The sequence below is a fragment of the Cervus canadensis genome, chromosome 26 (assembly GCF_019320065.1).
Source record: "Cervus canadensis isolate Bull #8, Minnesota chromosome 26, ASM1932006v1, whole genome shotgun sequence".
Lineage (NCBI taxonomy): Eukaryota > Metazoa > Chordata > Mammalia > Artiodactyla > Cervidae > Cervus > Cervus canadensis.
In genome coordinates, this window is record NC_057411.1 from 42,108,206 (window position 1) to 42,135,981 (window position 27,776).

The following is a 27,776-nucleotide window of genomic DNA, read 5'->3' on the forward strand; positions in this document are numbered from 1 at the left end:
TGGACTGCAAGGATATCCAACCAGTCAATCCTAAAGGAAATAAACTCTGAATATTTGTTGGAAGGATGGATGCTGAAGCTGAAGCTCCAATATTTTGGCCATCTGATGCAAAGCGCCAACTCCTTGCAAAAGAGAGCATCCTTGGATACTGGGAAAGATGGAAGGCAAAAGCAGAAGGAGGTGACAGAGGATGAGATGGTTAGATATAAACACCAGCTCAATGGACATGAACTTGAGCAAACTCTGGAAGATAGTAAAGGACAGGGTAGCCTTGGGTGCTGTAGTACATGAGGTCGCAAAGAGTTGGACATGACTTAGCGACTGAAAAACCGCAAAAGATTTGTTTAGTAAATGAGCTAAGTGTCGAGCATGAGAGGAAGAGGGAGCAGATAGAGTCAGCTCCCTGGGAAGGAGTGGAGTTTTGTTATGATGAACATACTTGATTGTCTCTCCTCCCAGTTTTTCCTGTTTTTTGATGAGGCTGCATAAGATGTGGGTGCAGAGAGGACTCTGGGGTCCTGTAATTACCAGAAGACTTTCCTTATCAATCAGCATATAAGACCTAGGAACAAATCAAACTGAGAGGCAACGGTCCATGATGCTTTCTACTTTTACAAATGCCCTGCTCCCTTCAGATGTGGATAAATGAATGAAAGAGCTGATACCAAAAATAACCAAAAATAAATAAGGTGAACTATTGTTTCTGTTTAGTCACTAAGCCGTGTCTCTTTGTGACCCCATGGACTGTAGCCCACCAGGCTCCTCAGTCCACGGGGTTCTCCAGGCAAGAATACTGGAGTGGGTTGCCATTTCCTCCTCCAGGGGATCTTCATGACCCAGGAATGGAACCCGTATCTCCCACGTCTCGTGCATTGGCAGGTGAATTATTTATGGCTGAGCCACCTGGGAAGCCCAAGGTGAGCTATAGCAGGTGCCAAATGAAATATGGAGGAACTGGGGGACACAGGATATCAGAGCAGAGTGGCCTCCAACTGGACCCAGAGAGAGGAGGTTGGGGGAGGTAACTCAGGTCTTGAAATGCAGCTTCACTTGGTCAGAATTGCACATGCCTTTTACACTGGCTGCCAGCATCCCAAACCCCTCCAGCCTCACGCTTCTAGAGCTGCACAGACACCAGATACCAACCAGTCAGTGGTCCTCAAATGTGGTTGTGTATTAGGAACCTCATTCGGATCTTAAAAGACCACATGAGGTCAGGAGAGAGAGTAACTGGGAGAGGGCTTAGCAGCGGGGATAGGGCTTGCTGATGGAGGGCTGGTGTGACCAAAGACAGGGACAGGGCTCAGATAAGGCTGTCAGGCAGCAGGAAAGAATAGTGAGAAAGGAGCAAGGGTTGTTTATAAGACAGCGGGAGGGCATGAGACAGGAAAGGTTTCCTTCTTCACGTCACAAACGTGGACGCCATTTTTAAGCATCAGCTAAATTCCAGGCATAGACACTTTTCACTTCATCTTTTTAATCTTCATAAGGTATTCAGCTATTCATGTAATACATACATACTTAGTGTCCACTTTAGGAGCTCTTATGAGAAAAATCAAACAGACATACTCCCTCCTTTTTTCCTTTGAGGAAGATAAACCAAAATCAAATAAGCAAAAATTAATTCAAAAATCAAGCAAGTAAACGAAGAAAAGCAAAACAAAACAAAACAAAAAAAACCAAACACTCCACCAGAAATGAGTGTTACGAATGAGTAAGTGGTGTGATGGAAGAGAGGTTTGCAGTAGTTAAAACCGTGCTTATGTTGTATCTTAATATTCTCTCCTTTAGGCGAAGGTCCTTGGTTCTTTCAGAAATTTCCATGACCCTCATAGTGCATAGCACAGCGGTAACCTGAAGAGAGAAAGCTCAAGGATGGGAGAGTTTGCTTTCTGGGTTTTGGTGTGAATCCCGAGTTGTATCCACCAGCTGGGAGATCTTAAGAACACTGTCTGTCTCCTTCCTGTAAAAAATGGAGAGAGAAATTTTGTTTCACAAATGCAAATGCCTAGATTTAAAGGTGGCATGTGTGTGCTATTTCTACCACAGTTTTTGCTACATAGAGCGTGCTGCAAAATGGTCTTTCCTTTATACCCTCCATATGAATGTCTACAACTGAGCCCCATCTTAGACACACAAACATACACACACGCACACACACACATCCCTGTTAGGACCCCAAAGGCAGGTCTGTTATTACTTTTAAAAGAAAGTGCAACTATTTGGGGGCACACAAAATAGTCCATTGATTTCTGGTTGGCTGTCCAGAAATTTATTTCCAGTAAACTCGCTTACTGAGCACCAACACTGCAGAGGCTCCCTTAGGCAATCCCTTCTTCAAACTAGCAAATGTATGAATTTGTGAGACCCCCCTGCCTGGGCTTCAGAGAACAAAAGCCCTATTAGGAGAGTGGCTGGAAAGAGTGTTTCATAGTCTGACATACCTCTGTGGTTGATCCCCAAAGATTTATCATGAAGAGTAATAGAAGTGTCCTCTGAGGTTATACAGACATTGTTTCTGAGTCCAGGGTTCCTAGCAATGAGTGTTCTGTTAGGGAACTATTAGGGTCTTGGGAAAACTAGACCAGCTTACCCACACTCATGCTGACCTGAACCCCTTGAAAAATGGGTGATGTGACCACAAAGCAAGTCTGTATTAGGGCACCACATCAAGGCATTCCTTGAGACTGTGCTTTTCTTCCTACACAGGAAGTAAAGTTAGACAGGAATGAGTAAAGAACGAAAATCGCCTTTCTCTGTTAGCCATTATTGACCTCTGAGTTTTGAAACACTGACATTTTTCAAATGTCAGCTCAATGACAATGCCAATTGTCACTATCTGGGCATGAAATTCTACTGTAATTTTGCAAAGTGCCACCATTAAGAGTGAGTGACTGAAGGGGTACACAGGTTCTCTCTGTAATATTCTTACACTTATGTGTGAGCCTATGATTATATCAGAATGAGAAATTTAATTTTTTAAAGTGATTAAGTGACTTAGGAGACTATATAGGGCTTCCTTAGTGGCTCAGTGGTAAAAAAAAATCTGCCTGCAATGCAGGAGATGTGGATTTGATCCCCAGGGAAGATCCCCTGGGGGAGGCAATGGCAACCCACTCCAGTATTCTTGCCTGGGAAATCCCATGCCTGGAGGGTTACAGTCCACAGGGTCACAGAGTTGAGAAGGACTGAGTGACTGAGCATGCATGCAGGAGAATTATCAACCAGATGCAATGTGTAGACCTTGCTTGGATCTTGATTCAAATGCACACTGTAAAAGGGCATTTTTGGGTCAATCAGAAAAATATGGAACCAGAATCAGATGATATCAGAGAAACATTGTTTATTTTGTTAGAGGTAATAATGACATGTAAGAAAGGTTTCCTTTTTTTTTTTTAATGTCCTTCTCTGCTAGATATGTGTGCTGAATTATGGATAGACTAAAAAGGCTATCCAGATCAGATATTTGATCTGGAATTTGCTTTTAAGGACTTAAGGCGAGAGTGTGGAGTCAAAGAGATAGGGTGATTTGTTATACATTCCTCTCTGCTTTTGTATATTTTTAAAAAATTCTATGATTTAAAAAGCTAAAAAAAATAAACAGTCAGCCCAGGGCCAAGCACAGTGCGTAGCTAAATTCAGCTCAAAAGGCTGAGATGAACTTGCCTGGCTGGGCCTTCAAGGGTGGAGAGCAGAGGTTTCTCACAGACCACCGCCGGCAGAGAAGGTGCTGCAACTCCCAGCATGCAGTACTAAGGAGGACAAGCCAAGTCAATTACATGACGGCAGCTCTAGTGTTGGCAAAGATCTTGGGTGGGACATGGTGTCCTTGCTTGAAATGACCCGCAGGGCAGTGACCTCCTTTGTTCTCGGTCTTCCTGATAACAGGGACTACCATGCCTTGTCCAAAGCTAGTTCTCAAAAACCATCCATTAAATGAATGCATGGCAAGGAACTGTGGGAGCAAAGGGGGAATTACAATCTGAGTAAGGAACACCCACAAGGGTGAGTTTAGATGGACGAGACCTTGCCCAGCAATGAACCCCATTTAAGCAGGAGGAAGAGTGTGTACCAGAGATACCGAGAGTGTGACTGACCAGTAGTAGGTATGGTATCCTTTCTCATCCTCTCCCCTTTCCCTCCGCCTCCAAGCTTCCCACCTTGTCCATAAAGTGGGAACCCTAGCACCTGGTTCACAGTTTTCTGGTGAGCACTAATTGTGTGTGTGTGCATGTTAGTCACTCAGTCATGTCTGACTCTTTGCTACTGCAAGGACTGTAGACTGCCAGGCTCCTCCGTTCATGGAATTCTCTAAGCAAGAATACTGGAGTGGGTGCCATTCCCTTTTACAGGGGATCTTCCCTACCCAGGGATTGAACCTGGGTCTCCACATTGCAGGCAGATCCTTCACTGTCTGAGCCATCAGGGAAGCCCTAATTAGGTAACAGCAATTTCCCTGAATATCCTACTAACTCGCCTTTAATCACATCTGGGTTATTTTTGACTCTGGGCAAGTCTCTTAGCATCTCCATACTTCAATCTCCTCACGTGTAAAATGTAGCTCTTAGGAGCACCTACCCCAGAGGGAGCCTTAAAGTTAGATATTCCATGCCAAGTGCTTGGCACTGCATTTGACTCTTAGTAAGTGCCCAATAAGTGAAATAATTACCTTCAATAATTACCATCATTACCATCATTATTGCCATCATTAGCAAGATACCTAACGCTGGAGGAGTCGACAAAGGGCAGCTCCCATTTTTCCTCCCATTTGTTGGCACTCAGGACGGTACAGTAAGGTTTCTGTTTCATGGAATGTGACACCAAGTTTTGAGTTTTGGAAGAATTGAAGAATCCACATGACATGCTTAATCCTTGACTTGGTACAAGATACATATGGAAGCAAAAAAGCAAACAAACCCCAGCCTTGTTAGTAATAGTTGTCAGGGCTTTTAATCCCAAATGCGATGTTCTTGCCTCTATAGTATGTCCTGTTTGCAGAAACAATTCCAATTTGATATATGCCTTGCCATTGAGAGAGCAAATGTCAGAGTGTTCCTTCCCAAAACCTGACTGCTGCAGCCACAATTTCCAGTAACCAAGTCAGCTAAGTCACTTCAGCTTTGAATTCCAGTGGAAAAGAAGGAAATCTGTTTGTGTTTAAAAACAGATGGTTGTGTTCTGGTCTAACAACTCATCAAGAGGAAAATACACATAGATACACTCATACACATGAAAAACACATGCACACATATACACATTCACACACATGTACACACACAGTAGAATAGCAAGACTGGCAGACCTGTTCAGCCTGACAGTTTGGCAAATAGGCCTCCAGAATTGAGATGGAAAGGAAATAGTTGGGGGGCACATAAACTTGCAGGGGGTCTCTCCTGAACCATTTCACATTTCACTTCTTGTTTAAGAAGCGTAATGCTGACTTACAGGCACCTTTTGCTCCCTGGGATGGCAAAGCCCTCTCTCTGTAGTTATTCTTAGAGATGCTGATTATGTTGACTAAGGGAGGCTTCTTGCTCAGCAAGCCCTGAGCTGAATATCTGTAAATTCACTGCAGCCAAGAAAGACTCTCAGATCTGAGAAGCAGGTGGCCAGAGTCTGCATAGATTAAATGCTTGTACTTGGAGGAAGGCAGGGTATGATGGAGTCAGTGTGAGAAGATTTGGGGTATGCCTCTTATGAGCTCTATGGGTTTGGGCAAAACACTCCCAACTCCCACCTAAAAAGAAATGGTTGAACACCTTGAATGTAGTCATGCTTGAAAAGTGCTTAGAACAGTCCTCAGAACATGGCAAAAATTCAATAAATATCACCCTCGTGACTGTGTGCATGGTACTATGCTATGTTTCTGGGGAACTCGCAGTCTTTGAGGATAGGGAGTCACTGATCATATAAAAAATAACAAATGCAACCAGAGAAATACAAGAAACACATGGAGCAATGTAGGAAAGAATTGGATCTTTCTTTGCAGAAGTGGGAAAGATAAGGGCAGGTTTCCCAAGAATGGCAATATCTAAGCTGAGCTAGAAAACATCAGTAAGAGCTCAGTCATGTAAGTTTAGCTTAATTCAGATGGAAGAAAGGGTCTGTTCAAAGCCCAGAAGTTTGAAATAATTTAGTCCCTCTGGGGAGTTCCAGTGATGCAGAATGGTGTTGGGGAGAGAGAGGATGGGGAATAATGCTGCAAGGAAGGCAGAGCCAAGTCGTGATCTCCAACCTTCCATCCCTCACAACGTGGGTGACTCTAAAACTCCCCATCTGGGTCTTCTGTTGACCACATCATTAGTTGGCCAGTGTTCATCTTGACCTTGCATGGCAGATGTTTATCATCTGTCACCGGAGCCTGGCCTGGAGAATGCCAACTTCTTCATTTACCTTTAAAACTGGAGAAACCTCTGCCTTCTCTCTACATGAGACTGTTCTCATGAAAACTGCAGAAGGCAAGATGGGAGTAGGACACAATACTATCAACCTCCTTCAGCGTGTGATGACCTGCCCTCTGCTCCCTTGAGTCAGTTCAGGTGGAAGCCCCCTCATCTTCTGTTTTCCAGGTCACTCAGAACGTCCCATGCTGGCTCCTCCTCTCTCCTTGCTCTCTGCTTTCTGATTGAACACTTGAGATTCTCTTCCCCCACAACTGGCTAAATTCTATTCAAGTTTCTGTTTAAAATTTTATTTTTAATTTGGGGGTGGTAGATGCAAACTATTACATAAGGAATGGATAAACAATAAGATCCTACTGTATAGCAGAGGGAACTCTATCTAGTCTCCTGGGATAAGCCATAATGGAAAAGAATAAAAAAAGAATGCATATTTGTGAAACTGAGTGACTTTTCTGTACTGTAGAGATTGTTGCAATGCTGTAAATAAACTCTTTTTGTTGCCCTTGTTTCGTTACTGAGTCATAACTGATCCTTTTCGCCCATAGACTGCAGTCCGCCAGGCTCCTCTGTCCATGGGATTTCCCAGGCAAGAATACTGGAGTGGGCTCCACTTCCTTCTCCAGAAGATTTTCCAGACCCAGGGATTGAACTCGAGTCTCCTACATTGCAGGTGCGTTCTTTTACCACTGAGCCGCCTAGGAAGCCCCAAGTAAACTATATATCAACTTAAAAGAATGTTAATATTGAAAGCATACAAAAATGAACAATTTTAAAAAATAACACAAGGAGCTTCTCTGTCCTCAGAATACAGCTTACAATTTGGAGCATGCCCTGAGTCTCAGAAGCCACTGGAAGTAAACCATAAATATAGGAACACCAATTATATCTGAATATTGTCTTGATGGTGCTGACCAGCATGAAAGTCAAGACCATGAAGCAAAGTGTATAAAGACTGCAAAGGAAGAAACAAAACTCTTTTTATTAACACAGATAATATGATTCTCTACATAGAAATACTTAAAAATCAAAAGACAGAATATTTTAGGATTGAAAAAGTTAACAAGTTTTCTGAATACGAAATGAATATGCCAAAATAAGTTGAAGGCCATATATGGAGTTTGAAGATGTAATTTTTAAAATCTAAGATTTATAATAGTCAAACACACACACACCATCTCTAACTATCTATCTATCTATGTATGTATCTATCTGTCCATCTAAGCACATAAGACATAAAACACCTAGGAAAAAGTTCAGTAAACTTTATGTAAGCCCATTAATGTGAAATTACAAAAACCTTTTGAAAGATATTAAATAGCTAACCAAATGAATAGAGAGACTCAATATTATAAAGATGTCGGACATCTCCCCCAATTGAGCTATAGCTGTAATGTAATTCCAATGAAAATGTCAATAGGATATATCATAGAATTTGACAAGCTAAAACCCCAAATCTAATTGGAAGTGCTAAGGTCAATAATAGTCAAGACAAAGAAGAAAAATGGGTTGTATGGCCTTTCCTCTGCAGATATCATGAATTACTGTAAAGTTAGGGTAATTAAGTGATGGTGACATTCAGTTCAGTTCAGTCGCTCAGTCGTGTCCGACTCTTTGGGACCCCATGAATCGCAGCACGCCAGGCCTCCCTGTCCATCACCAACTCCCAGAGTTTACTCAAACCCTTGTCCATCAAGTCGGTGATGCCATCCAGCCATCTCATCCTCTGTCGTCCCCGTCTCCTCCTGCCCCCAATCCCTCCCAGCATCAGGGTCTTTTCCAGTGAGCCAACCCTTCAAATGAGGTGGCCAAAGTACTGGAGTTTCAGCTTCAACATCAGTCCTTCCAATGAACACCCAGGACTGATCTCCTTTAGGATGGACTGGTTGGATCTCCTTGCAGTCCAAGAGACTCTCAAGAGTCTTCTCCAACACCACGGTTCAAAAGCATCAATTTTTCGGCACTTAGCTTTCTTCACAGTCCAATTCACATCCATACATGACCCCTGGAAAAACCATTAGGTATAGGCAAATTGACAACCATCAGAATAAAGGGATCACCAACAGCCCTGACAAATATGGAAACCTGATTTATGGGGAAGCTGGTGCAACAAATCAGTGGACAAAGGAGAGACATTTCAAAACATGGTGCTAGGACTCTGGGTTATCAGTAGGGGGAAATAAATTGAACCCCTAAGTCTCCCTATACATGAAAATCAATTCTAAATATGATTAGAATTAAATTAGGATTAAATATGAAAGATGAAACTGTAAAACATTTAGAAGACAACAAAGGAAAAAGCCTGTAAGTTACTAAGCAGGGAAAGACTTTTTAAACAAGACACAAAATGCAAACACAGGAGCAATGGCCCAAGAGACCAACAGAACTAAAATTTTGTAATTTGAGAATTATTTGGATTCTGCCACTCTCTGGGCACACTTGTGACTGTTAGTCTGGGGAAGAGGGCTTCTGAGAAGCACATAAACTGCATCTCATACATGGAGATTGTGAAAGCTATTATGCTTTGTTATAAAGCAATTAATCAACACTTACCAACGATTACATAGGTTGTCAGTTTGCACTGAGAGCATTTTAGTTGCATAAGAATGTGTGTGCTTAGTCGCTCAGTCGTGTCCGACTCTTTGTGACCCCATGGACTGCAGCCCACCAAGTTCCTCTGTCCTTGGGGATTCTCCAGGCAAAACTACCGGCCTGGGTTGCCACGCCCTTCTCCAGGGGACTGCCAGGGAAGCCCACATAAGAATAGGAAGAACATTATGTTCTTTTTGAGTCTACAATATTTACAGAAATTTAATTAACACACAAGACTGACAGAGATTAGATTATATCACAGCTCCAATGTTTACAAATTGATACACTGGTAAGCATGCTACTGACCCACCTAGTATAAAATATAAATAGCAAATTTATCAATTACTGTATCAAAAGTGACCTTCTTTAAATATTTGTGGTCAGTGTACACTGTATCTAGATTTGTCTATCTTTGCTTTAGTTGATAGTATGTTTCTATTAATTTTTATTTTTAAAAATTTTTCACAGAAAATAATTTATATATATTATATATTTATATAATAATTTATATTTTATATATAAACTTATTTAAAATAGTCACTAATTAAAATATATATAAATAATTATATATATATATATATATATATATATATATATCCTAAAACTAAGGATAAATTTGGCCAAAATGGATCAATAATACATCCTAGACATTGCAATACAGTCTGTGCCTATTGGGACTGATTCTAAAGGCTTGAAAATGTTTCTGCAGTCAAAAATTTTCCAGTGACTTAACTTTGCCAGCAGTTTACTATAAATTTCAGCGTATTTGGTAAAACATTCTAAGGTATTCTGCAAATATCAGAGAGATGACTGAAGGGTAGAAGACATTGAGACCTTTTCATCCATTGCTTTAAAAGGAGTGTCAGGTGTTGGTGAAAAGGATGCAAGCATTCAAACTTTGTTCTTTACATTATTTTCTGTAAAGCAAGACCAGCATCTTTTGTTATTTCAATCCTGGCATTCTTCTTTAAAATTTGATTCATTTTCCTATGTAAGTGTTCCTACTTTGCAATTAGTTTCTACTCTAATTATGTTCATCTAAAAAAATTTCATATAGCTGTCATTGTCTATTTTATTTAAACTCAATTTTATTTTGTTTTATTTTACTTATGTTTTTGGCTGCCCTGGGTCTTCGTGGTGGCGTGGGCTCTTCCTTGTGGTGTGAGAGCTTCTCTAGTTGTGATCCACAAGCTCCAGATCATGTGGGGTCTGTTCCAATACCCGGGCTTTATTGCTCTGTAGTGTGTGGGATTTTAGTTCCCCATCCTGGGATTGAATCTGCATCCTATGCACTAGAAGGCATATTCTCAACCATTAGGCCAACAGGGAAATCCTTGTGAGTGACTATTTTAGATCTACTGCCCAAACACAGAAATATGTATCAAAGCACCAGTGTTAGAGGTATAAACTTCTCCCAAAACAAGCTTGAAAAATTTCAGAACATAACATCTTTTTCTTTTATAACAACAAATGCATGTAACTGAGTTTGTGTTTTGGGGAGTTCGCTGTATAAATGAACAAATGAGAAGTTTCCAAATTAACCTCAACATACATTTATTTTTAATTTATTAGAGGATAGCTAGCATGGACAGGGAGGCCTGGCGTGCTGCGATTCATGGGGTCGCAAAGAGTCGGACACAACTGAGCAACTGAACTGAACTGAGTAAAAAAAAAAATCTTGCTATTAAGCTTATGTGTATGTTGTTAAAAACTAGCATTAAATATAGCAATTTTTAGAACATAGACCAATAAAATATATTTTTTCAAGGAGAAATATTTTATCACTGACCTTGTAGAGTTGCTGGTATTTAGTGACATAAAAAAAGCAAATAAACTTCAGTTTGCTTTATCATTCTTATAAATTCTCTCTATATAACATGTCATTTTATTTTTTGTCCTCTGAGAGACCACTTCCACTTCCTAAGCTTGGTTTACCAGTCTGCACAATATTAAACAAAATGACCTTAAGATATACAGATATTTATATATTGAATTTTTAGCTATTTAATTCAATGTAGGTCATGAATCTTTCGATTAAAGTCCTGTTTTGGAATTCTTCACATCTGGTGAGCCTGAACCAAAAGCAGAATGTCAACTTTGCCACCTCAAAATTTCACAAGGATTAAAAAAAAAAAAGTCCCCAAATCATGTATAATATCCATAATAAACCATTTTCAACTGAGACATAAAAGGAATGTAGAGTAGGAAGAAAAGAAGAAAGTGGGTTTTGCGTTTTGTTTTGCTGTTGTTGTTTTAAAGAGGTATCCACAAGGATCTGGCTTCACCAGGGGCTTCAGCGGAAGGCTTTCATGTTCTCAAGCACAGCCCCGAGGCTCCGCAGAGTCCCAGAGGGAGAAACTGCCTTTGTGCTCAGTCACCCCTCAGATTTCTCACTTCCCCCTATGCTTTTGACCTCTGCAAAGTCCTTACCTTCTTACCAGCTGAGACAATGATTAAAACTATTTTCAAAATATTTTTCTGTCTTATTCAGCTTTTAGGTTGTTTGCATTTGACAAGTCATTCAGGGCACCTACTCTGCCATCCCTCTGGACGTTGACAGCTTCTAATGAATGCTTTTCTCTTCACTTCCTCCAGCATGACTCTCTGATGTCCGCAACTGGCTCCTATCACTGCGATTTATGTTCTCATAGCTTTGTGCACTTCCCCTTTCATAGCAGGTCCTTATAATATTTGTGTCTCTTTTTCAACAAACTGTCAGCTTCCTGAAGCCTCCCTGCATTGCTTGCTGTAATGGCCCCAAAGCTTCACTTGGATACATTCAAGGTGCCTCTTTCTTGCTTGCTTCCTTTCTTCCTTTCCCTACTCAATTCTCCTTTCTCAGCCCCTTTTTCTTTATTCATTCCTTCAGTAAATATTTAATGAGAGCCAGCTGACCTATTTAAACAAGTAGCTAAAATACAGTGTCCTATGTATCATAGTCCCCTTCATGGATCACGGCCTTGATGTAGCGAAGCGGCTTGCATAACTCAATGAAGCTATGAGCCATGCTGTGGAGGTCCACATTACTTTGCCAACAAAGGCCCATATATTCAAAGCTATGGTTTTCCCAGTAGGCATATATGGATGTGAGAGTTGGACCATGAAGAAAGCTGAGTGTTGAAGAATTGATGCTTTTGAACTGTGGTGTTGAAGAAGACTCTTGAGAGTCCCTTGGACTGCAAGGAGATCCAACCAGTCCATCCTAAAGGAAATCAGTCCTGAGTATTCATTGGAAGGACTGATGCTGAAGCTGAAGCTCCAATATCTTGGCCACCTGATGTGAAGAGCCTGGAAAGCCTGGTGTGCTGCAACCCATGGGGTTGCAGAGTCGGACACGACTTAGTGACTGAACAACAACAAAGTGTTATGGTATGAGAATTATAAGATGACATAGATGTGTGTGGGGGGTTATGCTTAAGCTAAACTTGAGAAATTTAGGGAGGACCCACAGAAGACTTTATAGATTTCCCACAGCAATTATCCACGCACTAATACTCTTTTTTCTACCTCTCTCCCTTTCCTGCCTCACTGTCTTCTCTCTCCCTTTATATTCTCCCTGGAATTATCTCCCAAAGAAACCACCTGGATCAAACAGTTATCTCAGGCTTTGCTTTTAAAGAAAGCCAAATAAGGAAAAGGATAGACCATTGTTCCAGTCTTTCCCTGTCTTTCACTTTAGTGCAACAGTTTAGTCTCAGATCTGACTGTTACCTCCTTCATTTTCACCAAGTTTTTCAAAGTAAACTTCTGAGAGAGAAACTTATTTTTCCCAGATCCTCTTTCCTAGACCAGACTCTTCTTTCAATCATCAGAAGCCTATAGACTGGCTATTTCAGAGTAAGGCACACGTTCTCACCCCAGTTAAATCCACTGTGGTGGCCGCATAGGGTACAGAGGGCTGACCTCAGTAACATCTACTGGCAGAGAAATGAGGTGGCAGGCACCGATGGGATTCTCCAGGCCAGAATACTGGAGTGGGCAGCCTTTCCCTTCTCCTGGGGATCTTCCCAACCCAGGGATCAAACCCAGGTCTCTCACATTGCAGGCAGATTCTTTACTAGCTGAGTCATAAGGGAAGCCCAAGAATTCTTGTGTGGGTAGCCTATCCTCTCTCCAGCAGATCTTCCAGATCCGGAAATCGAACCAGGGTCTCCTGCATTGTAGGAGGATTCTTTACCAACTGAGCTATCAGGGAAGCCCCAATAATATCTCAGTTCAGTTCAGTCACTCAGTCTCATCTGATTTTTGTGACCCTGTGGACTGCAGCATGCCAGGCCTCCCTGTCCATCAACTCCTGGAGCTTACTCAGCTCATGTCCATTGAGTCGCTGATGCCATCCAACCATCTCATCCTCTGTCATCTCCTTCTCCTCCCACCTTCAATACTTCCCAGCATCAGGGTCTTTTCAAATGAGTCAGTTCTTCGCATCAGGTGGCCAAAGTATTGAAATTTCAGCTTTAGCATCAGTCCTTCCAATGAATATTCAGGACTGATTTCCTTTAGGATGGACTGGTTGGGTCTCCCTGTAGTCCAAAGGACTCTCAAGAGTCTTCTTCAGCACCACAGTTCAAAAGCATCAATTCTTCAACGCTCAGCTTTCTTTACAGTCCAACTCTCACATCCATACATGACTATTGGAAAAACCATAGCTTTGACTAGACAGACATTTGTTGGCAAAGTTATGTCTCTGCTTTTTAATATGCTGTCTAGTTTGGTCATAACTTCTCTTCCAAGGGGCAAGTGTCTTGTCTTTTCATTTCATGGCTGCATTCACCATCTGATGTGATTTTGGACCCCCAAAAATAAAGTCTGTCACTGTTTCAATTGTTTCCCCATCTATTTGCCATGAAGTCATGGGACCAGATGCCATGATCTTAGTTTTCTAAATGTTGAGTTTTAAGCCAACTTTTTCACTCTTGTCTTTCACTTTCATCAAGAGACTCTTTAGTTCTTCTTCACTTTTTGCCATAAGGGTGATGTCATATGCATATCTGAAGTTATTGATTTTCTCCCTGCCAATCTTCATTCCAGCTGTGCTTCATCCAACCTGGCATTTCACATGATGTACTCTGCATATAAGTTAAATAATCAGGGTGACAGTATACAGCCTTGATGTAGTCCTTTCCCAATTTGGAATCAGCCTGCTATTCCATGTCCAGTTCTAACTGCTGCTTCTTGACCTGCATACGGATTTCTCAGGAGGCAGGTCAGGTGGTCTGGTATTCCCATCTCTTTAAGAATGCTCCACAGTTCGTTGTGATCCACACAGTCAAAGGTTTTGGCATAGTCAATAAAGCAGAAGGAGATGTTTTTCTGGAACTCTCTTGCTTTGTCGATGGTCCACCAGAGGTTGGCAGTTTGATCTCTGGTTCCTCTGCCTTTTCTAAACCCAGTTTGAACTTCTGGAAGTTCCTAGTTCACATACTGTTGAAGCCTGGCTTGGAGAATTTTGAGCATTTCTTTGCTAGTGTGTGAGATGAGCACAACTGTGCGGTCATTTGAATATTCTTTGGCATTGCCTTTCTTTGGGACTGGAATGCAAACTGACCTTGTCCAGTTTTGTGGTCACTGCTGAGTTTTCCAAATTCACTGGCATATTGAGTGCAGTGCTTTTACAGCACCATAATACCTACTGGCAGAGAAATGAGGGTGGCAAGCAGTCTGAAAATTAGTATGAGTTGAATTCTTTCAACAGTACTGTACAGGAAGTAATATTGTTCCACTATCATATGAGAAAACTGAGGTTCAAAGAGGTCAAGTGATCAGTTTAAGATTTCACACACATTAATGGTGGTGTCTGGGCTTACATCCCAAACTTTCTAACCCCAGCATTCTTTTTACTATGTCACATGTATCTATAGCTTGAATGGTCCAGCGTCAGAAGATTAGATGTAAAACCAATATGCCTCTTTTAAGGTAATTGTAATATGTGACAAAGTAAATTATTTCCTGAAACAAGCTCATGCTTGTCTTTTACCTTTTTCGTTTTGAGAGCATAAAAGTCAAAATATATAACCAAACAAGTGCATCTTTGTAGTAGAAACAGAAAGATTAGGGGCTAAGTGGTGGGAAGCGGATAGTTTGTCTTAGAAAATTCATAGGTAATTGGTGACATAGTTGGGATCTTAACAGGAGATATTATAGTCAGAAGGGGCTATAAATCTAAAGCCTGTCTCACTCAGAGTGGACATTTCATCACATCACTGTGAAAGCTTGTAAGCAAAAACTTGTCTGTAAGATTCCCCATTGACCTAGGATCTATTTTTGTGATGTGAAGCAATGGCTCTTCAAAAATACACACAATATCCGGCAGGGCATTTATTTTTTCAAGTGGAAAGGGAATGTATTGCCTCAACATAATAGAAGACCCCAGTAGGGTAAATAAACTTCACATTTGTCTCTAGTCAGGATCAAATGAGACCTCCCTGGTGACTCAGAGAGTAAAGACTACACTTGCAATGCGGGAGACCTGAGTTTGATCCCTGTGTCAAATAGCACCCTCAGGATTCAGCTCTTCTATCTTTTAGCTCTGTCTTTGATTGGTAAAATTTTAGTCTCTATCAGATGGAAGCAGTCATTTCAGTTCCCACCCCCTTTCAGGTTTCAAGTCAATAGAATCAGTGCAACAGTCTATTTCTTAGGAGCCTTAGCACAGATCTCAGGGAATACTGTTGAGTCCTAGGTAATGGCTTGCCCATCCCTGAACCCATCATTGTGATGAAAGAAATTAGGCTGCCTGATTGGCTGCACCTGATTGCCTGGTTTGGACACTGTGTTGGATTTACCTAAAACACTCCAATGAAGAGTGGCAGGAGATGGAACCTCTAACAAAATCAAGATCCTTTTATCACAAGAAAAGAATAAACTCTTGATGGCCCCAGTAGATAGGCTTGCAGGTGGTGCTATTGGTAAAGAACCCTCCTGCCAAGGTAGGAAACATAATAGACGTGGGTTTGATCTCTGGGTCAGGAAGATCCCCTGGAGGAGGGCATGGCAGCCCATTCCAGAATTCTTGCCTGGAGAATCCCATGGACAGAGGAGCCTGGTGGGCTACAATTCATAGGGTTGCAAAGAGTCTGACACTACTGAAATGACTTAGCATGCACGCACGACCCCAATATAAGCACACACATACATACAACAAGCATCCCTTACATAACCTATGCAATCCTCACAAAGAAAGCTGTGGTTCTAACGCACTGGGATACAAACATGTTCAAAAACTTGTTGGATTTGAGCTGTTCTCAGATACTAAAGCTAATTCATGGGTTGACAGATTCTGTAGGTAGAATTTAAAAGGCCAAAGTTTCAAACATCCAAGGCAAATCTGGATTGCGCTTCTAATGCCAATCTGGCAAATTCCTATTCATTCCTTTATCCTAGTTTATTTGCTATCTTCTCTGTGAAGCATTCCCTCATTCTCTAATCAGGGTCCTTTCCTTTCACAATTATAGTGGTTATTGATAGTTCTGCAAAGAAGGTTGTTGCATAACGTGTTGTTCAGTCACTCAGTTGTGTCCGACTCTTTGTGACCCCATGGACTGCAGCACGCCAGGCCTCCCTGGCGGCTTTAGTTCCAGACCACTGCAATAAAGTGAATATTGCAATAACGTGAGTCACAGGAATTTTTGTTTCCCAATACATATAAAAGTTATGCTTACTATACTGTGTATAAGTGTCATATAATACATTATGTCTAAAAAACAATGTGTATACCTTAATTAAAAATACTTTAGTGATAAAAATTGTTAATCACCATCTGAGCTTTCAGTGAGTCATAGTAGTTTTGCCGTCAGAAGGCCATGATGTCAATGACTGCTGACTGATCAGGGTGGTGGTTACTAACGGTTGGAGTAACTGTGTCAATTTCTTAAATTAAGACACAATAAAGTTTACTGCATTGATTGACTCTTCCTTTTACTATAGCACTTCAAGGCCATTGTAGGGTTATTAATTGGCCTAATTTCATTATTGCTGTGTCTCAGGAAATAGAGAGTCCTGAAAGGTGGAAAGAGGCAAGGAATAGCAATTTGGTGAACAGATAGAACACACACACAGCATTTGTCAATTAAGTTCACTGTCTTCTAAGGGCACATTTTGTAGCATCTCAAAACAGTGACAATGGTAACATTAAAGAAGACTGATTACAGATTACTATAACAAATATAATAACAGTAATGAAAAGTCTGAAATATTGTGGAAATTGTAAAAATAAGACAGAGACACTAGGTAAGCAAATGCTGTTGGAAAAGTGATGTTGATAGACTTACTCAGTGCAGGGTTGCCACAAATCCTCAATTGGTAAAAGAAAAAAAAAAACAAACACACACAGTGTCTGTGAAGAGCAATAAAATGAGATGTGCCTGTACACACTCTTCTCAAGAAAACATGGAACATTATCCAGAGTAGATCACATAGTAGGCCACAAAATAAGTTTTAACAAATTTAAGAGGAGCAAAAATCACATCAATTATCTTTTTCTGATGACAATTTAGTGAAATAAAAAATTAATAACAGTAAGAAAATAGAAAAATTCATAAGCACGTGGAAACTACACAACAGATTCTTGAATAACCATTGGGTCAAAGAGAAAAAAATGTAAAAGGGAATTTAAGAAATATCTCAAAACAAATAAAAATGAAAACACAACATTCCAAAACTTACGGGATCCAGGAAAAAAAAAAGTAATAAGAGGGAAGTTTATAGTTGATAGAGATGAATGCTTATAGTCAAAAACAAGAAAGATCTCAAATAAACAACCTAATTTTACACCTCAAGGAATCAGAAAAAGAGAAACAAATTAAGCACAAAAATAGTAGAAGAAATGAAATACTAAAAAAAAAAAAAAAAGAAATTAAATACTAAAGATTAGAGCAGAAATAAGTGAAACAGAGAACAGGAAAACAATTTTAAAAATCAACAAAACCAACGGTTGGTCTTGAAAAGATAAACAAAATCCACAAATCATTATTTTTCCATATGTATGCCTGTCTTTGTCTTATTGACCTCTGTATGGTCACACTTGCCTAGGATAGGACCCCAACAAGGTCTTCACATGAGTTTACTAAGTAAATTGAGACATAACACCCAGTATAGCCCTGACATGTTGTTAAGTATCCAACGGGCTAAATGCACTGAGCACAGATTTCCCTGGAACAAAAAGCTCTGCTTGTTTATTGGTGGAAATCTAATTATGTTTATTTTATTTAACATGCAATTATGAAATAGATACATCAGTCCTCAAACCTCAGACATCTTGTTTACCTAAAGTGTCTGTCTATCTCCACAGCCCCGGAGAACGGTTCTGAGAGATTCTCCTTAGAGAAGAGCATAGGCTGCTGCACATACTTTATTTTGATTTTATTTGACCCTCAAAGACTCATTTGTGGCTGATTTCTCACTTCAGTAACATTGCCAGTGAGCGTGTACAGGATCATACTGAGCCCAGGAATTTCAACCTGAAGTCACACATACAGCAGAATGCTTAAAAACACAGTCTTTGTCATCACACGCACCCAGGCTATGTACTGACATTTCAGCACATTAGTGAATGCCCACAGTGTTCATTCCTTTAGGATTGTTTCTTGTCATCCTTAAGCTCCAATTTGTTTTTGCATAAAAGAGAGGAAAAGAATCATACCTAAGTCATACGAAATTTAAGGAAAAGAGCATTAAGCTATGACAAACCTAGACAGGATATTAAAAATCGGAGACATCACTTTGCCAACAAAGTTACATATAGTCAAACTACTGGTTTTTCCACTAGTCATGTATGGATGTGAGAGTTGGACCATAAAGAAAGCTGAGTGCCGAAGAATTGATGCTTCGAGCTGTGGTGCTGGAGAAGACTCTTAAGAGTCTCTTGGGCTGCAAGGAGGTAAAACCAGCTAATCTTTAAGGAAATCAATTCTGAATATTCATTGGAAGGACTGATGCTAAAGCTGAAGCTCCAACACTTTGGCCACCTGATAAAACAGCTGACTCATTGAAAAAAGACCCTGATGCTGAGAAAGATCGAGGGCAAGAGGAAAAGGGAGCAACAAAGGATGAAGTAGCTGGATGGCATCACTGATTCAATGGACATGAATTTGAGCAAACTCCGAGAGATGGTAAAGTATAGGAAAGCCTGGCATGCTGCAGTCCATGGGGTCACAAAGAATCAGACATGACTTAGCAACCAAACAACAAAGAAACCTCTAATCTGGGCTTAATAAAAGTCGCCAAGCTAGGAACACACATATGGTTGCATGCTCATTTGTGTCTGACTCTGTGACCCTATGGACTGTAGCCCACCAGGCTCCTGGATTCTCCAGGCAATAATACTAGAGTGGTTTGCCATTTCCTCCTCCAGAGTATCTTGCTGACCCAGGGATCTAACCTGTGTGTCTTGTGTCTCCTGCATTGGCAGGCAGGTTCTTTACCACTTGGGAAGCTAGGAATGCACACAGTAAGAAAGGGAAAAAAAAAAAAAACTTAAGGAAGATTACCTAGTGAAATTCTCTTGGGTTAAACAGATAATTTGATGTGTATCTCTTTTGTAAGATTTTTTCTTCCCTTTGTCATGTTCAACATAAAAACTGTGCACCTGATCCTGGCACATCCATCTGTCCACCATTTGGCTTGCTGGCCCCACTTGCCTCATCTCTTACAATAGCTAACTCCTTTTCTCAACAGTGAAAACATTGGCCTGGTTACATCATGATTTGGTCATGTCATTCCATCTCCTTGGAACTCCTTCCTGCTCCTCTTTGCTAGATGAGAAACTCCTCCTCATTGCCCAAGTCTCAGCTCAGCCTCCATCTTCTCCACCTTCTCCATTGTGAGTTCCTGCTCTAGGCTCCCAGAGCACCTTGGATAGAATTCTGGCAAAATGCTCTCAATTTTGTGCATACTTACATATGCTTCCCCCATGGTAAAGAACCCCCCTGTCAATCCAGGAGACTTAAGAGACATGGGTTTGATCCCTGGGTCAGAAGGATCCCCTAGAGAAAGGAAGTGGCAGCCCACACTAGTATTCTTGCCTGGGAATCCTATGGGCAGTGACACCTGGCGATCTGATGTAGTCCATAGGGTTTCAGAGAGTCAGACATGACTGAAGCAACTAACAATCACACCTGTATGTATTATTTCTCAATCTGGGTTATAAGATCTTCCAGAGAGGTGCCCAGGGCTGGTTCATCTTCACATCCCTGGGGCATAGCTTACCTGCTGGTGATAATTGGAACAAAGGAGCCTCGGTGACATTGAGTGAACTTTTGCAAAGGCAAGTTTGGTCTGGCTACCTGATTTTAGTCAAACCCCAGGTTTCACCCAGGGCTTCCCTGGTCGCTCAGATGGTAAAGAATCTGCTTGCAATGCAGGAGACTGGGTCCCTAAGATCCCCTGCAGAAGGGAATGGCTACCTACTCCAGTATTCTTGCCTGGAGAATTCCATGGACAGAGGAGCCTGGCGGGCTACAGTCCACGGGGTCACAAAGAGCTGGACATGACTGAGCCACTAACACTTTGACTTTCCAGGTTTTACTCAGGCTTGAGTGATGCCGCAGAGCTTGCTGGCCACTTTTCAGGGTGGACCTTGGATACTGTTATCCCCACAAGAGAGAACAAGCTCTGGGAACAGAGTCACACTGAAGCAGCTGAGGAAAAATCTACCATGGTAAAGTATTTATTCACTTGGAGAAAGCATGTGGCCGATATTTCCTGCAGCCAGGTTGGAGAGTCTCTTTGGGACCTTGAGCTGAGAGCTGTGGCAGCTTGCTTGGAAGCCAGTAAAGGAAAATGTCATTAATTAATGACATCCTCTTTCCACCCTCGGAAGTGTGGCATTTGGAATCAGACTGACGGGAATTTTAATTTTCATTTCAATCTTCACCTATGTGACCTTGAAAAAATTACTTAACTTTTCTAAGCTTCTGTATTATCTTCATCTGTGAAACAGGAATAACTGTATTTTCCCAAGAGGGATGTTGTGAGGCATCTGGACAGACTATAATATAGAGTATATAGCATCTATACTTTTGAATATTTAGAATATAGTTTCTGGAGGATCTTGGCACACAGGATCCTTGACTCAACAGCAACAGTTGTTACTGAGATAATCCAGCTTATGACTAGTTACTTGAGTCAGGCAGGATATCTTCTGTGCTGAAATGACAGATTCCATGTAACTAACTCCCTCTTTTCAATACGTTCTCACTTTCCAAACTGTGAATGCATTGCCATATTAATACTTCTCAAGATAGCTGTGTCATTACATGCCTATGTAAGATGTTCAGTCACATCTGACTCTTTGTGACCCCATGGCCTCTAGCCCACCAGGCTCCTCTGTCCATGGAATTCTCCAGGCAAGAATGCTAGAGTGGATCGCCAGTTCATTCTCCAGGGGATCTTCCCAACCCAGGGATCAAACCTGGGTCTCCCACACTGCAGACAGACCCTTTACCATCCGTCGTTACATGGGGTCTCCTTGAAGTTGGCAGACCCCAAAATTATGAGCCCTAAATTCAAGCAAGTTATTTCTGGGTTCTTGGCAAATAACTAACCTCATGCAGCAATGAAATTCTATTACTTCCCACCTGATAATGACACTTCTTGACTTTCTATTCTTGACAATAATACCCACTTTTCCTATATTGTCTCCCAGATTTCTTAACATGGTTTATAAAGCCATCTACCTTCCCATCCTTAGGATTTTGTATAATTGCCTCCTCTTCCTGGAGCTTTACCATTTGCTCATCTCAACTCTCATCCTGCAGGTCACGAGTTATCTGCCATTATGACCACCCCATGGAGGATTCACCAACCCTTAGTAGGTATAGGACTCAGTGCACTATTTTTTCCCCATCACTTATCAAGCTTTATATTACTCCTGGATTTTAAATCCCCAAATATGGTTTCATCTGAGCCACTCCCCTTGTGTTCCAGGCACCAACACTAATAAAGGGTAAAAAAATCCAATTTAATTGACCTAGCCATATTCACACCCTCATAAAGCAGATATTCTTGTTTTTATATTAATTTTCTTGGAGCTCTTTTACCTCTTATAAAAATTGGGATGGTAATACCTTCCAGAGAGAATTTCTTTGGCTCTTTGGGAACAAAAGGTAACCCCGCAAAAAGAGAGGATCCCTGTGTCTGTGTTCTGTTTCTGTAATGTTCCAACCAGGAAGGTTGTCTAACGTTCAAGTCTCTTGATTCTTTTGTGAAACACAGAGAGAAATCTTCCCTCCCTATTTCATGAGTTTATTAAATGGATCCAAAGAGAAAAAAGAGTATTAGAACATGATGTGCAGAATGTTGATATAAATGGGAATAGTGCCTGTAACTGACACACCTTGTCTCAGAGAAAGGAGAAAATTGAGTCCTAATAGCAGATTTTCTAATAAGTTCAGATTAAAGTTCAGGGAAGATTGGGAAGTGAGACATGGATATTTTAGTGAATATATTTATAAATTACCTGGCTAGAGATGTAGTTTGGGTGGGGAGGGTGTAGGGGAGACATTCTGAGAAGCTGATTTGGTCTCAAATCTCAGGTCTAAAGGTTCTGTGATGGAGTGGGAAGGAAGGTACAGAGACTTTGTTCTTTCCACGTCAGCCTTTGCCTAATTTTTGTAGCTATTTTATTCATAATTTAAATCTACAGACTTTAGGTGAATAGTAAGCGTTTTTTGGGTTCTTTTTTGAAAGTCATAAATGCTCATCAAGCAGAAATTATCAGTGTGACACCATTTTCTTGGCACCAAATTGCAGTTTAATGGCAGATCTAGGGTAGGTCTGTACTGATTTTGTGGCAGAGAGATTTGTGCTGTGTTTTCTAAGAGATTATAGCACAGGAGGCCTTTTGACAGGATGTGAAACAGGCCCTTGCTGATCAGTTCACTCACCCACGTGTTTTCAGCTGAATGCATTCATTTCAATCTAGTCAATACCTACAACTACTGAGTCCTTGACATGTTTGCTTAATCTATCCCTTGGGGGGAAAAAATGACTGTCCCTTAGGCACCAGCCCTGAACCTTTGTCTTCTAATCTGCATAAATTTGTATAAAAATATCAACAATGCCTCTGTTAAAGTCCTAGTCCAATATAAGTGTGTTCTTTTCTACTTCCTTCTAGATCCATGCTGTCTTTTCCTGATATACTACCACCCGTCCACCCTCTCTTGGGTACCCTCTGAGGTGATGGTAACAGATCCACCTGTGAGGAGCTGAGATGCTTATCTTTTAATTCCCAACCCCCATTGGGTGGGGGTGCCCTGTAGGGTGCTCTGCAGGTGGGTTCAGTGAACACCCATCTGGAGAAAGCCTCAGGTGAACTTCAGAGAGATGCAGATGCTTGAAGAAGGATGCTGTCAGCCTTCAAAGGAACCTGTCCGCTTGGGCTGCAGGTGAGCAGGGTGTGGGCCAGGCAGTTTGGGTGTCTGCTGCAATGTGTATCCCAGGCCAAGAGGGATCAGGAGATAAGAACAAGAAGCAATGGGTACAGAATGGAGAACATAAGGCATGATGCTAGGAGGCAAGAGGGCAGTCAACACAGAGAAAATGTAGACTAGGAGACCTAAGCAGTTAGCATGGATCTACAAATTTCCCTGCCAAGGTGCCTGGAGCCCCCGGGGGCCCACACACAGACTCCATCTGCCTTGTCAGTGTGGTGAGATCAAAAACTACTTTTCATGATACCTGTGAGATTCTGTCCTTTCTGCCAACTCATGTGCATCCTTAAACTATCCCACCTCTTCTTCCTTAAACCCACTTGAGCGAATCTTTGTTCCTTGCCAACCAAAGAGCCCCAGCTAAAGCACTCCTTAAATCTGCAACCAACCTCAGCTAAACCAGAGCCTCAGGCTTCATCATAAATGCTTGTTGGTGGTCTGCCAGGCAGCATGGTTGGGACATGAAGAAGGCAGGCTGTGGAGCCAGACCACCTGGGTTTAATTTCCAGCTCATCTACTTTTTACTGTGTGACTTTGGCAAGTTACTTAACTTCCTTGTGCCTCAATTTTCTTATCTCTAAAGTGGGGATAATGATACCTACCTTAATGCATTGGGGCTTCCCAGGTGGTGTGAGTGGTAAAGAACCCTCCTGTCAATGCGGAGACATATGAGACATGAGTTCGATCCGTGAGTTGGCAAGATCCCCTGGAGCAGGAAATAGCAACCCACTCCAGTCTTCTTGCTGGGGAACTCCCATAAACAGAGGAGCCTGGTGGGCTACAGTCCATAGGCTGGCAAAGGATCAGACATGACTTAGCAAGCATGTGCTATATTACTTTAATTTTTTGAATATCTCAATGGACAGGAGGGAAAACTTGAAGACAGGTCTGATCTTGAAAGTTGGTGTTTTTCCAAGATTGAATGCCTCAAACATAACCTAGGAGCTAGTCAAGGAGGCAACAGCCTCACCGTAGCAAGGGACCAAGTTGATCCTCTTAGACTCTCTTGGCAGAGACTTCTGCTATTCCCAGATCTCTGGGGCTTCTTTGCACATAAACGAGGGTGGGCAAGCTGGGATAATCTCATTCTCTGCTTCAGGACACCTTGCATATATGCAGCTGGGAGTTTAGCTAAGTCTCTGCACGGGAGGATGTAGAGGTAGCTTCAAGTGTGCTCAGTAGGAACCTCCAGCAGCCCTTCCATAGAGCAGGGATACCACTGAGGTTGACACCCCTGACAAGTGAGAACTGGCTGGCATTCTGTCACCAAGTCCAGGGACATCTTATTAAACTGTTAGACTTTTCTAGCCTCTGTCTACATCTTGCACTTCCCATTAAATTCTGAAAGGACAGAAAAAGGGTGATTGAGGCTGGAACTCTGCCTTGCCCCTTGGTTTCTCTCACTAGACTGTGACGCTCCTTAGAGCTGAGACAGGTCCTGGCTCCTCTGTTGGCCCCACTGGTCTATGGTCCCTGAAAACTGGAACAGAACTGAGCTGCGAAAATACTTAATGGCCAAAAAACATTCGGTGCATGTAGACACAGACGAAATAATACGATCAAACTCCTCCTCCAGGGGCATTCACATAATGCTGCCCCCACCCTCCCCACCTATAACACTCTTTCAACATTGCTGCCTATTAAAACTATTAATCCTTTAGATCTCAGCAAATATATTACCTCTCAAAGGAGTGATCCCAGGTTGGCCAATTAGCCAAGCCCCCTTGTTATACTTTGATGTCGAACTCTGTGCAATTATATATTCAATGTCTGATTATATTTTATATTATGCTCCCCTTCCCCCCACTATAACCTTCATTATACCTAAAAACACATCAGCTTCAGGCACCATGGCATCTCAGGCGTCCAGCAGAGTGACTGGAACATAGAAAAATCACAAAACAATAGTTTCTGAGTCAATGAAAAAATGAACAAACATAAAGACGGCAAGCAAAAAAATATGTTTACTGCAACCCTGAGTCCTAAAATGATTAAAAAGCCAATAGTTGGCTTTTATAGATCCAAGGTTGGCCAAAAACCAGCTGGAGGAGAAGTGGTTTAAGAAATATATAAAAGCTTTCTAATCATCTTTGTTATGGGGGTACTTTTAGCCAGACAATTAGGTTCTCCTGTTCTCCTTTCAGTAAACAGGTTTAGAAGGGAGGTGCATTTCCATGAGGTTTGCCAATTTTATAGATGCATTTTTTTCTTCTAGAGCTGATGAGTGAATGCTTATTAAAAAAGAAAGAAACAGGTGGTTCGAATGGAGAGTTTTAGCCCACTGAAGCATTAGTTTAGTGCGGTATTTTTTCCTTAATACAGACCTTTAATAATTGGAGTGGTGTGCCCTTCAGTGTTGTATGGTGCCAATCTTTGTAAAACTACATGCAAATTTTTTGAGATGGAATTTAAACTCATCTTTGTTTCTTTTATTTTTATGATTATTTTTAATGTAACTTGAACCAAAATGCTTGTTTCCACCACCACACATGTTGTTTTGAAACACTGTCCATACTCAGCACAGATCCCGTATATTAACTGCAATGTTCACATAACACATCAATGGAGGGGTCACTGATTTCTCTATAAAGAGCAGTTCAAATACCAAAATGGTTATCTTTAAGGAATGGAAAGGGCATTTCCACTCACACGTTGGGTATTTCATAGAAACTACCTAACCCAAACCTATAGATTTTTCTTTTTTTCCATTTTATTTATGTTATTCTGAGGAACTTGGATTCATTGATTTTCACTAACCTATGCCAGTGTTTTCCAAATAGTGCTTTATCGAAATGAATGTCTTATCTCCCCTTTTGACAGTCTTCATGGCAAAGCAGGAGACTGAGTGAAAACCATTCCTTCCTTCAATTATTCACCTGTCCCTTCATCCATCTATTTGTTCAAATATTTGTTCATAGAGTGAAGACAACTTTATTTGAAATCTACCACCTGTCAGGAATGTCGCCAGGCTCAGCATCATGATACCATGATTCAAATTACCCTTCATTCCACCTGTATGACCCTGCTAAGGTCATCCTCATACACCTGGCAGACACTATGGTCCTTGGAGTGTTAGTCATTACCTCAATGCGTCTCTCCTTTTCTCATCAAAGCCTTACCTCTTGGGTGCAGAGATGCATCAGTTGGATCATCTGATGTTGGGTAGAAAAGGCAGGCAAGTCAACGGTCACAACTCAACGTGGTATGTGTGAAGATAGTGCTAAGAGTAGGTGTGTGTGAGAGCACAGATAAAGGGTGAATCCACCATGCTGAGGATGTAGGGATGGAAAAGGAAGATGACCTCTGAGCTGAGTGTTGTCAGACACGTACAACTGAGTGTAGTGAAGGGAGAAGGAAGGGAACCTAAGAGAGGGAGCCAGGTGTATCTGGATTTCCACAAGCTCTTTGACGGTGTCATGGTCAATGGAACTACTTCTAGAATTGGAAATTGGCATATTTTTCATTAGTCTAATAAAGGGGGAACCTTAGAGAGACTCAGCATGGCCCTCCTGCCTCTTTACGTTTCCACCCCAGGTTCTTCCTCTTACCTTCCACGTGGTCTCAGCTGCTTTGTCCGAGTGGAAACTCACTCACTGCTGGTGCTTGGAGCACACATCCCATGCCCGTGTCTTTTCGACCAGCGCAATCCCGGGCTGAGTCCACTGCCAGCCGTCTGCTGACCTTGGCCAGCTGGGCAGACTCAGCGCCTCTGGTGGAAGGTGACGGCGAGCCTTCTGCTAACAGGAAGCACCCGGCTAATTCTGCTGATGCTGCAAACTGGGAAAGAAAGATAGGAAGTCACCGTTTTTCAAACTGACAGCTGGAAAAAAAAAAAAACAAACCAGTCATAAGGCCAAATGTTCACTGGGGCAGAGCATCTTGATGGGAAAGTTGAAAGTGAATCAACTTAATGAGGAGAGGACGTGGCTTTGGGTATATTGCCTATCAGAATGCCGGGCATAGGCAGATAAAACCCCCAAACGTTGACTTAATAGACATTAAGGAAGGAGATAAGACCTCCAGGAAGCCTCCTGTACTTCCTATCTACATATAACCTCACTTTATCAACACCAATGCACTTATAAGCCAAAATCTGAAATTCTGAAGCAGAGATTGCCTTTTCAGACAGAGTAATACCACAGGACCCAATTAACTGGGGACAAATAGAAAGTGGGAGATAAAATATTGTATAATGAGATCAGCTGGGGGATGCAAATGAAATCCCACAGTCTTGTAATGTGATAGAAAAAATATTTATACAAATCATTATATTTATATGTAGAACATCAAAGAGTTGCCCAAATCCAGTGCCCATGTGAAATCGCCCTCTGGGCTATGGAGAATTCCAGGTATAGTC

The 27,776-nt window shown here is 41.5% G+C and overlaps 1 long non-coding RNA gene across 1 annotated transcript; it reads right to left on the reverse strand.

The window, feature by feature from the left end:
- Positions 1 to 1,460: 1,460 nt before the first annotated feature.
- On the reverse strand, positions 1,461 to 27,244 carry LOC122428288. Its single transcript, XR_006265684.1, has 2 exons — positions 26,968 to 27,244; positions 1,461 to 1,963 (listed from the first exon to the last, which is right to left on the reverse strand). It is a non-coding gene; the product is annotated as an uncharacterized LOC122428288 (long non-coding RNA).
- Between the last annotated feature and the right edge of the window lie 532 nt (positions 27,245 to 27,776).